Source organism: Tachypleus tridentatus, chromosome 8 (genome assembly GCF_004210375.1).
Source record: "Tachypleus tridentatus isolate NWPU-2018 chromosome 8, ASM421037v1, whole genome shotgun sequence".
Taxonomy (NCBI): Eukaryota; Metazoa; Arthropoda; class Merostomata; order Xiphosura; family Limulidae; genus Tachypleus; species Tachypleus tridentatus.
Window position 1 is genome coordinate 137,334,894 of NC_134832.1, and position 16,968 is coordinate 137,351,861.

Sequence of the window (16,968 nt, forward strand, 5' to 3'; positions counted from 1 at the left end):
TTGAAGTGATCCAGGCTAAAAGTTATACCCACTTTCAAACTTCAAATAAAATACTTCTCTCAACTTAAAATTATTCCCCCTTCTCCAAGTGACTCAGCGACAAGTCTGAAGGCTTTTAAAGTTAAAAGTCGGGTTTCGATACCCACCTGGATATAACACAGCCCATTCTATTGGCTTGTGTTTAACAGTAAATACACAAACTAAACTTAATGGAGGGTTATAAATCTTTCCTGAGACTACAACCTTGATGTAAGTCTTCATCACTGCTATAAGTTTCTTCCAAGGAGCTTGTCACGTTTTCCCATTAGTACATACAGTGTACATGTAAATCATGTGATTTACATTGGCATCATTCATCAGACACCTTCATTTGCGTCACCTAAGAAAGGAATTCGTTTTGTTTTAAAAGACACATGATAAATTTATAGGTTGAAGCACGTCGTCAGCTGACTTCCTACCAATGCATCAAATAATATTGTTAATGACTCATTCCAAATCAGAGTTTAATATGTAACACAAGTTTTAATCCTGGATAGTATGTTTTTCTTAACTGCTTATGTTGTAAAAGTAGAGAAAATGGCCATTATTCCCTTCAAACTTTGGTTTTGTTATCCTGGATAATTAAATTTAGAAATTAATCTATTTTCTATGTGAAAACAAGCAAATTTGCTCATTTTCATTTAAATAAGGTCTGAATAAAACAACATGTGAATCGAGATTTAAATGTATACAAGATCTACTAAAGTTATACAGAAATGAACAAAAATGTTTAGAAGTGTGTAGTTTTCGAGATTTGAGACTGTAATGTGAATCACTTTCATGTATCAGCCCCAAAATATAGTCTCTCATCATGTTTTCGTTATACGCTCCCAGGTCACAAAAGCAAAGTTTGAAGAGAAAATAGGTCTTTTTTTTCATGCACTTTAGGCATAAGCAATTGGAAAATTACGCTTTCTGCCCAGGGACAAGAAAAAGTAAAAATTTTGTTACACAGTGTAATCGGTACTTTTAATAAGTTGGTACAAAGTGTTATTGGCAGATTGTCTATGGCTCTTTTAATCTGTAAAAAGAGAACTCGTTTCAACTCATTGTTATTATTTGTATCAGACGAATCTAAGAATATGAAAACAAATTTCCCAGCATACTTCATTGGTGAATCAGAAATCCAGACTAGGATTTAATTGATTTGAAATAAGGTGTTGGTTTACGAAGGTAATCTACACCATATTTCCTGATCACGAGAAACCTACTTGAAATAAAAATGTATCTCAAAACAACTGGTATGGGTATAACACTTATTGATGAGGAGAGAACAAAGAGGTTAACCATAAGAAGACCTTGGAAGGTCGAAACGTTGTTCTCTGCTTATCAGTAAAAGTGTTAATACCCATACCAACCGTTCTGAGACACCATACGATATTTGTTACCAATACAGCTCAACTTGCTTGAGAAACCACATCCACTGATGGTACGAAATGTTAATAGATTTCTCCACGCATCCTCTGCCAGAACTCAGACAAAATTAATAATTAACTTCAGGACATACAGGAATAAGTTTGGTGAATATATCTATGTTAGAGCTGATAACTGGTTTGGAACAAATGAAAAGCTGGCATCCTGAAGGCGAAGCATCATCTGTATGTCTGCTTCTTTCTGAGTCGAATATAGTTGACTCACAGCATCGTCATAATCAATCTTAGTTGTCCGTTTACCAATATCTACATATTTATGCTTCATCTATCAGTTTGCCTTTACTTAATGTCGTAACTACCAACTGATTAATCAAGAAACTTTGCTATGACTCCAAATGTTTGTATTTTAGGTGGTTTGCCAATAACTTCTGCCAATGCAATGACTTGTTTAAGTAAAGGCTGGCAGTGGAGATTCCGTTATAAAATTTAAACTAAGACACCTTTGTTGAAAGGCAGAAATCTTCGTAAAAAATCTGCCAAAGATAGAGGAACAGTTAAAGAAACAGGATGTTACCAAGACTGATCTTTTCTACTAACTACATCAGTTGTAATTGTATAAGATCTTTCAAACCTTGACACATTTTACCTTTTGAGTTTTATTTGTGAAATGATTTAAACATCTTGTTGTTATTCCTGGAATGGTTTCATATACGTTAATATTTTCTAAGGTGCAGCAATCATCTACAGAAGATATTACAACCTGGATGTTGCTAACTCTGAAGAGGATGCTGTTGATTAAAAAATATTAAACATTGGATGGGAATAACCTTAACGATATCCTGAAGGAAATGGATCTAGGTGTAATAGTTGAACAGTTTCTTAAGCCATCCAAGCAATGTGTTGCTGTTAGTAGTAAACCAAATACGATTCTTAGGTTGTATTCTGAGAAATGGTAAATACACGACTAAATCTGAGGAGGTTACAGTTTTATTGTAGAGGTCACTGGTTGGGCCAAATTTGGAGTATTACGTTCAGTCTTGGTCTTCTTACCTCAGGAAGAACATTGAACTGTTGGAAAGGATTCAGGGAAGAGTTACTAGAATGATACATGAGATGAAGGTGTTATCACAGAAGGATAGATTAAGTTATATAAAGGGAATATGATTGAGACGTTTAAGATTGTAGAGGGGATTGACAGAGTAATTGCATCATTTCTTTTCATATTTAACGGCGAGAATTATAGAACTATGGGACACAAATATAGATCTAGGTAAGGTAAAAGCCTTTTTTAGCTGAGGCAGTTTTATTTCCCTGTCAGAGTAGTTGGACTTTGGAATTGGTTGCCTTCGGATATTGGGCAATGAATTTAAGTGAGTTTAAGAGAAAGCTTTAATATTTTTCTTTTACTTATTTGACAGTCTTAGTTTAGTTTAGAGGACATGGCAGCCTTGATGGACCGATACTTCCCTTGTTGTCCCAAAAACTGTTATGTTATATCCTAATGATAGAATTACTTTTTCCTTTGCAGTTGAGTAGATAAGTTGTTATATCATAGGTGACAACATATCCTTTTGGAACACAATCTAGATCACTACCGTCTCTTTGTCTTCCTTTGTATATCATCTTAATCCGTTATTCTCATGAACAAAAATAGTGAATAGGATAATAGATATATTTAGACTAATAACACAACATTACTATCATTGCAACTCAGCATGAATTGGGTGGTTAGGATTATGAAATGTGTTATTCTCATGAACAAAAATAGTGAATATAATAATAGATATATTTAGCCTAATAACACAACATTACTATCATTGCAGCTGAGCATGAAGATTATGGTTAAGATTATGAAATCGAAATGTGTCTCACCATACACAATCGCTCTTTTAACTGTGGTGACGTTATAATGGTCTGGTCAATCTCACTATTTGTTGGTAAAAGAGTAGCCTAAGAGTTGACGGTGGGTGATGATGACTAACTGCTTTAATACTATCCTTTCAATGGTAAAGTAGGAAGGACTGGCTCAGATAGCTCTCTTGTAGATTTGCGCGAAATTTGGACTTAATCAAACCGTACTAAAACTGTACTTTGTTTATTTTCACTTCTTTCGGGCCTAAGAGTTTGATCTATGGTAGTGTTTGCTCTATATTATTGATTATTAGGTAATCAAGCGGGTGGATTTCTACCAGTCTAGATGACACACAAAATATTAACAATTTTGTTGAACAAACACTTGCTTGTCTTAGGTTCGTACAAATGCCGTAAACAGTTCCTCATAATGTTACAAGTCAATTACTAAGCTTTGTTAAAATGTTTTTATATTTTCATTTTTTTTCCATGAAAGACAATAAGAAAACTGGCCACTTCATAAAATCAATGAATGGGACACAGTGGGATCTTGATTGTTTTTCTTATACTGAAGAGGAACACAACTCTCAGATTGAAAATACAAACCATGAAGAAATAATAATTGTGACCCGGCATGGCAAGGTGGATTAAAGCGTTCGACTCGTAATGTGAGGGTTGCGGGTTCGAATCCCTGTTGCACCGAACATGCTGACCGTTTCAGCCGTGGGGGCGTTATACTGATATGGTAAATCCCACTATTTGTTGGTAAAAGAGTAGCCCAAAAGTTGGCGGTGGGAGGTGATGACTAGTTTCCTTCCCTATAATGATTCACTGCTAAATTGAGAATGGTTAGAGCAGATACCCCTCCTATAGAACCTGTTTTACAAAATATACTCATGTCAGGATGGCCGAGCGGTCTAAGGCGCCAGACTCAAGGTTCTTCCTTCCACTGTTGAAGTGGGTGTGTGTATTCTGGTCTCCGTATGGAGGCGTGGGTTCGAATCCCACTTCTGACAAACTCTTTTTCCACTCGAATTACATGGCAAAACAGCGTAAACTACTTAAAAAACAAGACAAGATATTTAAAGACCACCTAGATAACACGCCATGACCCAGACTTGAACAGACACTTCAACAAAAGCACATATATGCCAAAATTCCCAGTAAACACATTAATAAAACCATAGAAAACAATAGACTGGAGCACTCTGCAACTGATAAAAAAAGATAACAGTAATGGAAGTACAAACAACCATCAAAAACACAAAAAACAAAGCTCTTGGAAAAGATCGTATACAAGCCATTCTCTTAAAACATGGTATTCAGAAATTATATGATCATCTAACAGCCTTATTTAACTTATCATTATTAGCTGGATATATCTCTTTTCTCGGAAGGAAGCAGTAATATTAATGTTCCAGAAAAAAACATATTGTTATTGTATACACAACAAAAGAGGGTACGACTGTAACAAAATCTAAGGGTTCTATTCTTCCTAAGAAAATAGACTCGGCATGGCCAGGTGGTTAAGGCACTCGGCTCATAATCCAAAGATCGCGGGGGGGGCATTTTAATGGGACGGTCTATCCCACTATTCATTGGTAAAAGAGTAGCCCAAGAATTGACAATGGGTGGTGATGACTAGCTGCCTTCCCTCTAGTCTTACACTACTAAATTAGGGACGGCTAGCGCAGATAGCCCTCGTGCAGCTTTGTGCGAAATTCAAACCAAACCAAATCGCGTAAAAGATATTTATATATATACATTCATGTGCCACCTATAAAATTAATAGTAACGGAAGTACTAACAGCTATCATAAACACAAAAAACAAAGCTCCTGAAGAAGATGGTATACAAGCTAAAACATGGTACTCAGAAACTATATGAACACCATACAGCTTTATTTAACATATTATTATTATTTGTTGGATATATCCAAGTTTCTTGGAAGGAAGAAGTAATATTAACGTTCTAGAAAAAAGGAAAGCCAGCAAATAAACCAAACAATTACCACCCAAATAGTCTAACCAGTTGTATCGGCAACATTTTGAAAAAAATAATTAGTAACCGACTATCTATATACTTGGAAGTAAATTCAAAATTACTCGAAATTCAAAACGGCTACATTTTTAAGATTAACTTATGATACCAAATTAACGTGGATACAGCGTACAAACTATATCCTGACTAGAATTTGGTAAAGAGAAGATTATGGAAGATTCTTTCAGGTAATAATTTACAAAACATACATTACACCTGTAATATAATATCCTGCCTGGATAAACATAACACACAAACATTTATAGAAACTACAAAAAATACAAAATTCAATCTTAAAATACCACGTAGTTCTTCATACACATTAATGCACAAGAATACAAACACAGAAACAATATCTGTAAGACTTGCATAATGCACTAAATTATTTTAATAAAAAGTAGCATAAAAATGAATTATTGTGTGATCTTGACAGATACTACGTGTATGATGAACATAGTCCTAAGTACCTCTCTTCTATAAATATATCATCATCATCATTCACCATTTGATTGCGGATTCTTCAACAGATATTTAAGTGAGTAGGTTGTTAGCCCACTGCACCGAGCCGTCCATAATTTAGTAGTGTAAGACTAGAGGGAAGACAGCTAGTCATCACCACCCACCGCCAACTCTTGGGCTACTCTTTTACCAACGAATTGTGGGATTGACCGTCACATTATGACGCCCCACGGCTGAGAGGGCGAGCATGTTTGGCGCAAACCCGCGACTCTCGGATTACGAGTCGCACGCCTTACGCGCTTGGCCATGCCGGACCCCTATAAATATATATTTAAGAAATATAAAACAAGTTGGCCACCACGCACTAGACGCTTAAAACTAGTTGTATATTATTTTTTTCTTGTTTTCTTTCTTTTCTTTTCGTTTATTATTATTTTCATTATTTATTATTATTATTTCATTTTTACGATAAATATATATGAAAAAAGTAAAAGTAAAAAAACAACCATAAAACGAATAGAAATACTGAAAAAAAGATAAAAATCGAATAAAAAAATTTGAAAAAAAATGGATAAAAAAGGGCAAATCAAGACAATACATGAACATTGCCCTGAAAAGGGCCGGAATACTGTGGGATACTCTGGCCCAAATACCTACAAAGAAGAATCGAAGCGAAAATGCACTTCTCAATGATTTCACAAGAAGAAACGAGAGAGACTTGGAAGAACCAACGTTGGAATGTGTTTAATCTTAAAGCTGTTGAAGAAGGTCAGAAGCTACGATACCTGTTTTGCAAACATAGTTTTGAAACTATTTTTGTACCACTTACTACTGAATCTACAACTTTGTTATTAACGGGAATTTTTAACATCTCAAAGAAACAAGTGAGCGCAAGTGAATATTTCAAACACAACAGTGATACATACCCATTTGAGGGACAACTGATTCGATTTCTCGCGTTAAGCATAGCAGATATACCAAAGTGGTTTTGCTTTAAAACAAACAAACAAGCGAAACAGTAATGCAACGTCCTGTAAAGCTGCAAGCCATTCTCACTTACTATGTATATACAGTATTTTTCGAAATGCTGTTTACCTTTAACTGTGTGTGTCTTATCAATCATGCTGCATCCCGTGGATCAAATGCGTGAAATGTAAGTTCGCCAGTATGCGCTTTCACTGATAGTGGCTTGCCAGAAAAGTGTCTTAAAACTTGGCTTCGCTGGTCAGAGAAAGAAATAGAAAATTAAGTTAACACCATGGCAAATGTTAATTTCAGATTCTCTAGGGGATATTCAGCTTTGTTGAGCGTTTTGAGACTTTTTGCATGGAACTGGTTGTTTCGTGATATCTTCGCACCATTTGGTATTATTAATATAAAGAAAAGATAATGTTTTGTTACATAATTACTTAAACAACGTCTTTATCTTGCAAGTATAATGACTAAAGAGGTTGAATGTGTTACCAAGTATTGGTAGAGCTTGAAGTGATCCAGGCTAAAAGTTATACCCACTTTCAAACTTCAAATAAAAATACTTCTCTCAACTTAAAATTATTCCCCCTTCTCCAAGTGACTCAGCGACAAGTCTGAAGGCTTTTAAAGTTAAAGTCGGGTTTCGATACCCACCTGGATATAACACAGCCCATTCTATTGGCTTGTGTTTAACAGTAAATACACAAACTAAACTTAATGGAGGGTTATAAATCTTTCCTGAGACTACAACCTTGATGTAAGTCTTCATCACTGCTATAAGTTTCTTCCAAGGAGCTTGTCACGTTTTCCCATTAGTACATACAGTGTACATGTAAATCATGTGATTTACATTGGCATCATTCATCAGACACCTTCATTTGCGTCACCTAAGAAAGGAATTCGTTTTGTTTTTAAAAGACACATGATAAATTTATAGGTTGAAGCACGTCGTCAGCTGACTTCCTACCAATGCATCAAATAATATTGTTAATGACTCATTCCAAATCAGAGTTTAATATGTAACACAAGTTTTAATCCTGGATAGTATGTTTTTCTTAACTGCTTATGTTGTAAAAGTAGAGAAAATGGCCATTATTCCCTTCAAACTTTGGTTTTGTTATCCTGGATAATTAAATTTAGAAATTAATCTATTTTCTATGTGAAAACAAGCAAATTTGCTCATTTTCATTTAAATAAGGTCTGAATAAAACAACATGTGAATCGAGATTTAAATGTATACAAGATCTACTAAAGTTATACAGAAATGAACAAAAATGTTTAGAAGTGTGTAGTTTTCGAGATTTGAGACTGTAATGTGAATCACTTTCATGTATCAGCCCCAAAATATAGTCTCTCATCATGTTTTCGTTATACGCTCCCAGGTCACAAAAGCAAAGTTTGAAGAGAAAAATAGGTCTTTTTTTCATGCACTTTAGGCATAAGCAATTGGAAAATTACGCTTTCTGCCCAGGGACAAGAAAAAGTAAAAATTTTGTTACACAGTGTAATCGGTACTTTTAATAAGTTGGTACAAAGTGTTATTGGCAGATTGTCTATGGCTCTTTTAATCTGTAAAAAGAGAACTCGTTTCAACTCATTGTTATTATTTGTATCAGACGAATCTAAGAATATGAAAACAAATTTCCCAGCATACTTCATTGGTGAATCAGAAATCCAGACTAGGATTTAATTGATTTGAAATAAGGTGTTGGTTTACGAAGGTAATCTACACCATATTTCCTGATCACGAGAAACCTACTTGAAATAAAAATGTATCTCAAAACAACTGGTATGGGTATAACACTTATTGATGAGGAGAGAACAAAGAGGTTAACCATAAGAAGACCTTGGAAGGTCGAAACGTTGTTCTCTGCTTATCAGTAAAAGTGTTAATACCCATACCAACCGTTCTGAGACACCATACGATATTTGTTACCAATACAGCTCAACTTGCTTGAGAAACCACATCCACTGATGGTACGAAATGTTAATAGATTTCTCCACGCATCCTCTGCCAGAACTCAGACAAAATTAATAATTAACTTCAGGACATACAGGAATAAGTTTGGTGAATATATCTATGTTAGAGCTGATAACTGGTTTGGAACAAATGAAAAGCTGGCATCCTGAAGGCGAAGCATCATCTGTATGTCTGCTTCTTTCTGAGTCGAATATAGTTGACTCACAGCATCGTCATAATCAATCTTAGTTGTCCGTTTACCAATATCTACATATTTATGCTTCATCTATCAGTTTGCCTTTACTTAATGTCGTAACTACCAACTGATTAATCAAGAAACTTTGCTATGACTCCAAATGTTTGTATTTTAGGTGGTTTGCCAATAACTTCTGCCAATGCAATGACTTGTTTAAGTAAAGGCTGGCAGTGGAGATTCCGTTATAAAATTTAAACTAAGACACCTTTGTTGAAAGGCAGAAATCTTCGTAAAAAATCTGCCAAAGATAGAGGAACAGTTAAAGAAACAGGATGTTACCAAGACTGATCTTTTCTACTAACTACATCAGTTGTAATTGTATAAGATCTTTCAAACCTTGACACATTTTACCTTTTGAGTTTTATTTGTGAAATGATTTAAACATCTTGTTGTTATTCCTGGAATGGTTTCATATACGTTAATATTTTCTAAGGTGCAGCAATCATCTACAGAAGATATTACAACCTGGATGTTGCTAACTCTGAAGAGGATGCTGTTGATTAAAAAATATTAAACATTGGATGGGAATAACCTTAACGATATCCTGAAGGAAATGGATCTAGGTGTAATAGTTGAACAGTTTCTTAAGCCATCCAAGCAATGTGTTGCTGTTAGTAGTAAACCAAATACGATTCTTAGGTTGTATTCTGAGAAATGGTAAATACACGACTAAATCTGAGGAGGTTACAGTTTTATTGTAGAGGTCACTGGTTGGGCCAAATTTGGAGTATTACGTTCAGTCTTGGTCTTCTTACCTCAGGAAGAACATTGAACTGTTGGAAAGGATTCAGGGAAGAGTTACTAGAATGATACATGAGATGAAGGTGTTATCACAGAAGGATAGATTAAGTTATATAAAGGGAATATGATTGAGACGTTTAAGATTGTAGAGGGGATTGACAGAGTAATTGCATCATTTCTTTTCATATTTAACGGCGAGAATTATAGAACTATGGGACACAAATATAGATCTAGGTAAGGTAAAAGCCTTTTTTAGCTGAGGCAGTTTTATTTCCCTGTCAGAGTAGTTGGACTTTGGAATTGGTTGCCTTCGGATATTGGGCAATGAATTTAAGTGAGTTTAAGAGAAAGCTTTAATATTTTTCTTTTACTTATTTGACAGTCTTAGTTTAGTTTAGAGGACATGGCAGCCTTGATGGACCGATACTTCCCTTGTTGTCCCAAAAACTGTTATGTTATATCCTAATGATAGAATTACTTTTTCCTTTGCAGTTGAGTAGATAAGTTGTTATATCATAGGTGACAACATATCCTTTTGGAACACAATCTAGATCACTACCGTCTCTTTGTCTTCCTTTGTATATCATCTTAATCCGTTATTCTCATGAACAAAAATAGTGAATAGGATAATAGATATATTTAGACTAATAACACAACATTACTATCATTGCAACTCAGCATGAATTGGGTGGTTAGGATTATGAAATGTGTTATTCTCATGAACAAAAATAGTGAATATAATAATAGATATATTTAGCCTAATAACACAACATTACTATCATTGCAGCTGAGCATGAAGATTATGGTTAAGATTATGAAATCGAAATGTGTCTCACCATACACAATCGCTCTTTTAACTGTGGTGACGTTATAATGGTCTGGTCAATCTCACTATTTGTTGGTAAAAGAGTAGCCTAAGAGTTGACGGTGGGTGATGATGACTAACTGCTTTAATACTATCCTTTCAATGGTAAAGTAGGAAGGACTGGCTCAGATAGCTCTCTTGTAGATTTGCGCGAAATTTGGACTTAATCAAACCGTACTAAAACTGTACTTTGTTTATTTTCACTTCTTTCGGGCCTAAGAGTTTGATCTATGGTAGTGTTTGCTCTATATTATTGATTATTAGGTAATCAAGCGGGTGGATTTCTACCAGTCTAGATGACACACAAAATATTAACAATTTTGTTGAACAAACACTTGCTTGTCTTAGGTTCGTACAAATGCCGTAAACAGTTCCTCATAATGTTACAAGTCAATTACTAAGCTTTGTTAAAATGTTTTTATATTTTCATTTTTTTCCATGAAAGACAATAAGAAAACTGGCCACTTCATAAAATCAATGAATGGGACACAGTGGGATCTTGATTGTTTTTCTTATACTGAAGAGGAACACAACTCTCAGATTGAAAATACAAACCATGAAGAAATAATAATTGTGACCCGGCATGGCAAGGTGGATTAAAGCGTTCGACTCGTAATGTGAGGGTTGCGGGTTCGAATCCCTGTTGCACCGAACATGCTGACCGTTTCAGCCGTGGGGGCGTTATACTGATATGGTAAATCCCACTATTTGTTGGTAAAAGAGTAGCCCAAAAGTTGGCGGTGGGAGGTGATGACTAGTTTCCTTCCCTATAATGATTCACTGCTAAATTGAGAATGGTTAGAGCAGATACCCCTCCTATAGAACCTGTTTTACAAAATATACTCATGTCAGGATGGCCGAGCGGTCTAAGGCGCCAGACTCAAGGTTCTTCCTTCCACTGTTGAAGTGGGTGTGTGTATTCTGGTCTCCGTATGGAGGCGTGGGTTCGAATCCCACTTCTGACAAACTCTTTTCCACTCGAATTACATGGCAAAACAGCGTAAACTACTTAAAAAACAAGACAAGATATTTAAAGACCACCTAGATAACACGCCATGACCCAGACTTGAACAGACACTTCAACAAAAGCACATATATGCCAAAATTCCCAGTAAACACATTAATAAAACCATAGAAAACAATAGACTGGAGCACTCTGCAACTGATAAAAAAAGATAACAGTAATGGAAGTACAAACAACCATCAAAAACACAAAAAACAAAGCTCTTGGAGAAGATCGTATACAAGCCATTCTCTTAAAACATGGTATTCAGAAATTATATGATCATCTAACAGCCTTATTTAACTTATCATTATTAGCTGGATATATCTCTTTTTCTCGGAAGGAAGCAGTAATATTAATGTTCCAGAAAAAAACATATTGTTATTGTATACACAACAAAAGAGGGTACGACTGTAACAAAATCTAAGGGTTCTATTCTTCCTAAGAAAATAGACTCGGCATGGCCAGGTGGTTAAGGCACTCGGCTCATAATCCAAAGATCGCGGGGGGGCATTTTAATGGGACGGTCTATCCCACTATTCATTGGTAAAGAGTAGCCCAAGAATTGACAATGGGTGGTGATGACTAGCTGCCTTCCCTCTAGTCTTACACTACTAAATTAGGGACGGCTAGCGCAGATAGCCCTCGTGCAGCTTTGTGCGAAATTCAAACCAAACCAAATCGCGTAAAAGATATTTATATATATACATTCATGTGCCACCTATAAAATTAATAGTAACGGAAGTACTAACAGCTATCATAAACACAAAAAACAAAGCTCCTGAAGAAGATGGTATACAAGCTAAAACATGGTACTCAGAAACTATATGAACACCATACAGCTTTATTTAACATATTATTATTATTTGTTGGATATATCCAAGTTTCTTGGAAGGAAGAAGTAATATTAACGTTCTAGAAAAAGGAAAGCCAGCAAATAAACCAAACAATTACCACCCAAATAGTCTAACCAGTTGTATCGGCAACATTTTGAAAAAATAATTAGTAACCGACTATCTATATACTTGGAAGTAAATTCAAAATTACTCGAAATTCAAAACGGCTACATTTTTAAGATTAACTTATGATACCAAATTAACGTGGATACAGCGTACAAACTATATCCTGACTAGAATTTGGTAAAGAGAAGATTATGGAAGATTCTTTCAGGTAATAATTTACAAAACATACATTACACCTGTAATATAATATCCTGCCTGGATAAACATAACACACAAACATTTATAGAAACTACAAAAATACAAAATTCAATCTTAAAATACCACGTAGTTCTTCATACACATTAATGCACAAAAATACAAACACAGAAACAATATCTGTAAGACTTGCATAATGCACTAAATTATTTTAATAAAAAGTAGCATAAAAATGAATTATTGTGTGATCTTGACAGATACTACGTGTATGATGAACATAGTCCTAAGTACCTCTCTTCTATAAATATATCATCATCATCATTCACCATTTGATTGCGGATTCTTCAACAGATATTTAAGTGAGTAGGTTGTTAGCCCACTGCACCGAGCCGTCCATAATTTAGTAGTGTAAGACTAGAGGGAAGACAGCTAGTCATCACCACCCACCGCCAACTCTTGGGCTACTCTTTTACCAACGAATTGTGGGATTGACCGTCACATTATGACGCCCCCACGGCTGAGAGGGCGAGCATGTTTGGCGCAAACCCGCGACTCTCGGATTACGAGTCGCACGCCTTACGCGCTTGGCCATGCCGGACCCTATAAATATATATTTAAGAAATATAAAACAAGTTGGCCACCACGCACTAGACGCTTAAAACTAGTTGTATATTATTTTCCTTCTTGTTTTCTTTCTTTTCTTTTCGTTTATTATTATTTTCATTATTTATTATTATTATTTCATTTTTACGATAAATATATATGAAAAAAAGTAAAAATATATATGTAAAAGTAAAAATAACAACCAAAAAACGAATAGAAATACTGAAAAAAAGATAAAAATCGAATAAAAAAATTTGAAAAAAAATGGATAAAAAAGGGCAAATCAAGACAATACATGAACATTGCCCTGAAAAGGGCCGGAATACTGTGTGATACTCTGGCCCAAATACCTACAAAGAAGAATCGAAGCGAAAATGCACTTCTCAATGATTTCACAAGAAGAAACGAGAGAGACTTGGAAGAACCAACGTTGGAATGTGTTTAATCTTAAAGCTGTTGAAGAAGGTCAGAAGCTACGATACCTGTTTTGCAAACATAGTTTTGAAACTATTTTTGTACCACTTACTTCTGAATCTACAACTTTGTTATTAACGGGAATTTTTAACATCTCAAAGAAACAAGTGAGCTCAAGTGAATATTTCAAACACAACAGTGATACATACCCATTTGAGGGACAACTGATTCGATTTCTCGCGTTAAGCATAGCAGATATACCAAAGTGGTTTTGCTTTAAAACAAACAAACAAGCGAAACAGTAATGCAACGTCCTGTAAAGCTGCAAGCCATTCTCACTTACTATGTATATACAGTATTTTTCGAAATGCTGTTTACCTTTAACTGTGTGTGTCTTATCAATCATGCTGCATCCCGTGGATCAAATGCGTGAAATGTAAGTTCGCCAGTATGCGCTTTCACTGATAGTGGCTTGCCAGAAAAGTGTCTTAAAACTTGGCTTCGCTGGTCAGAGAAAGAAATAGAAAATTAAGTTAACACCATGGCAAATGTTAATTTCAGATTCTCTAGGGGATATTCAGCTTTGTTGAGCGTTTTGAGACTTTTTGCATGGAACTGGTTGTTTCGTGATATCTTCGCACCATTTGGTATTATTAATATAAAGAAAAGATAATGTTTTGTTACATAATTACTTAAACAACGTCTTTATCTTGCAAGTATAATGACTAAAGAGGTTGAATGTGTTACCAAGTATTGGTAGAGCTTGAAGTGATCCAGGCTAAAAGTTATACCCACTTTCAAACTTCAAATAAAAATACTTCTCTCAACTTAAAATTATTCCCCCTTCTCCAAGTGACTCAGCGACAAGTCTGAAGGCTTTTAAAGTTAAAGTCGGGTTTCGATACCCACCTGGATATAACACAGCCCATTCTATTGGCTTGTGTTTAACAGTAAATACACAAACTAAACTTAATGGAGGGTTATAAATCTTTCCTGAGACTACAACCTTGATGTAAGTCTTCATCACTGCTATAAGTTTCTTCCAAGGAGCTTGTCACGTTTTCCCATTAGTACATACAGTGTACATGTAAATCATGTGATTTACATTGGCATCATTCATCAGACACCTTCATTTGCGTCACCTAAGAAAGGAATTCGTTTTGTTTTTTAAAGACACATGATAAATTTATAGGTTGAAGCACGTCGTCAGCTGACTTCCTACCAATGCATCAAATAATATTGTTAATGACTCATTCCAAATCAGAGTTTAATATGTAACACAAGTTTTAATCCTGGATAGTATGTTTTCTTAACTGCTTATGTTGTAAAAGTAGAGAAAATGGCCATTATTCCCTTCAAACTTTGGTTTTGTTATCCTGGATAATTAAATTTAGAAATTAATCTATTTTCTATGTGAAAACAAGCAAATTTGCTCATTTTCATTTAAATAAGGTCTGAATAAAACAACATGTGAATCGAGATTTAAATGTATACAAGATCTACTAAAGTTATACAGAAATGAACAAAATGTTTAGAAGTGTGTAGTTTTCGAGATTTGAGACTGTAATGTGAATCACTTTCATGTATCAGCCCCAAAATATAGTCTCTCATCATGTTTTCGTTATACGCTCCCAGGTCACAAAAGCAAAGTTTGAAGAGAAAAATAGGTCTTTTTTTTCATGCACTTTAGGCATAAGCAATTGGAAAATTACGCTTTCTGCCCAGGGACAAGAAAAAGTAAAAATTTTGTTACACAGTGTAGTCGGTACTTTTAATAAGTTGGTACAAAGTGTTATTGGCAGATTGTCTATGGCTCTTTTAATCTGTAAAAAGAGAACTCGTTTCAACTCATTGTTATTATTTGTATCAGACGAATCTAAGAATATGAAAACAAATTTCCCAGCATACTTCATTGGTGAATCAGAAATCCAGACTAGGATTTAATTGATTTGAAATAAGGTGTTGGTTTACGAAGGTAATCTACACCATATTTCCTGATCACGAGAAACCTACTTGAAATAAAAAATGTATCTCAAAACAACTGGTATGGGTATAACACTTATTGATGAGGAGAGAACAAAGAGGTTAACCATAAGAAGACCTTGGAAGGTCGAAACGTTGTTCTCTGCTTATCAGTAAAAGTGTTAATACCCATACCAACCGTTCTGAGACACCATACGATATTTGTTACCAATACAGCTCAACTTGCTTGAGAAACCACATCCACTGATGGTACGAAATGTTAATAGATTTCTCCACGCATCCTCTGCCAGAACTCAGACAAAATTAATAATTAACTTCAGGACATACAGGAATAAGTTTGGTGAATATATCTATGTTAGAGCTGATAACTGGTTTGGAACAAATGAAAAGCTGGCATCCTGAAGGCGAAGCATCATCTGTATGTCTGCTTCTTTCTGAGTCGAATATAGTTGACTCACAGCATCGTCATAATCAATCTTAGTTGTCCGTTTACCAATATCTACATATTTATGCTTCATCTATCAGTTTGCCTTTACTTAATGTCGTAACTACCAACTGATTAATCAAGAAACTTTGCTATGACTCCAAATGTTTGTATTTTAGGTGGTTTGCCAATAACTTCTGCCAATGCAATGACTTGTTTAAGTAAAGGCTGGCAGTGGAGATTCCGTTATAAAATTTAAACTAAGACACCTTTGTTGAAAGGCAGAAATCTTCGTAAAAAATCTGCCAAAGATAGAGGAACAGTTAAAGAAACAGGATGTTACCAAGACTGATCTTTTCTACTAACTACATCAGTTGTAATTGTATAAGATCTTTCAAACCTTGACACATTTTACCTTTTGAGTTTTATTTGTGAAATGATTTAAACATCTTGTTGTTATTCCTGGAATGGTTTCATATACGTTAATATTTTCTAAGGTGCAGCAATCATCTACAGAAGATATTACAACCTGGATGTTGCTAACTCTGAAGAGGATGCTGTTGATTAAAAAATATTAAACATTGGATGGGAATAACCTTAACGATATCCTGAAGGAAATGGATCTAGGTGTAATAGTTGAACAGTTTCTTAAGCCATCCAAGCAATGTGTTGCTGTTAGTAGTAAACCAAATACGATTCTTAGGTTGTATTCTGAGAAATGGTAAATACACGACTAAATCTGAGGAGGTTACAGTTTTATTGTAGAGGTCACTGGTTGGGCCAAATTTGGAGTATTACGTTCAGTCTTGGTCTTCTTACCTCAGGAAG

General features: G+C 35.0%; 2 non-coding genes across 2 annotated transcripts; both read left to right on the top strand.

The window, feature by feature from the left end:
- The first annotated feature begins 4,161 nt into the window (after positions 1-4,161).
- On the top strand, positions 4,162-4,279 carry TRNAL-CAA (transfer RNA leucine (anticodon CAA)). The gene is made up of 2 exons: positions 4,162-4,199; positions 4,234-4,279. It is a non-coding gene; the product is annotated as a tRNA-Leu (tRNA).
- Positions 4,280-11,403: 7,124 nt separating this feature from the next.
- TRNAL-CAA (transfer RNA leucine (anticodon CAA)) lies at positions 11,404-11,521 on the top strand. The gene is made up of 2 exons: positions 11,404-11,441; positions 11,476-11,521. It is a non-coding gene; the product is annotated as a tRNA-Leu (tRNA).
- Positions 11,522-16,968: the final 5,447 nt, after the last annotated feature.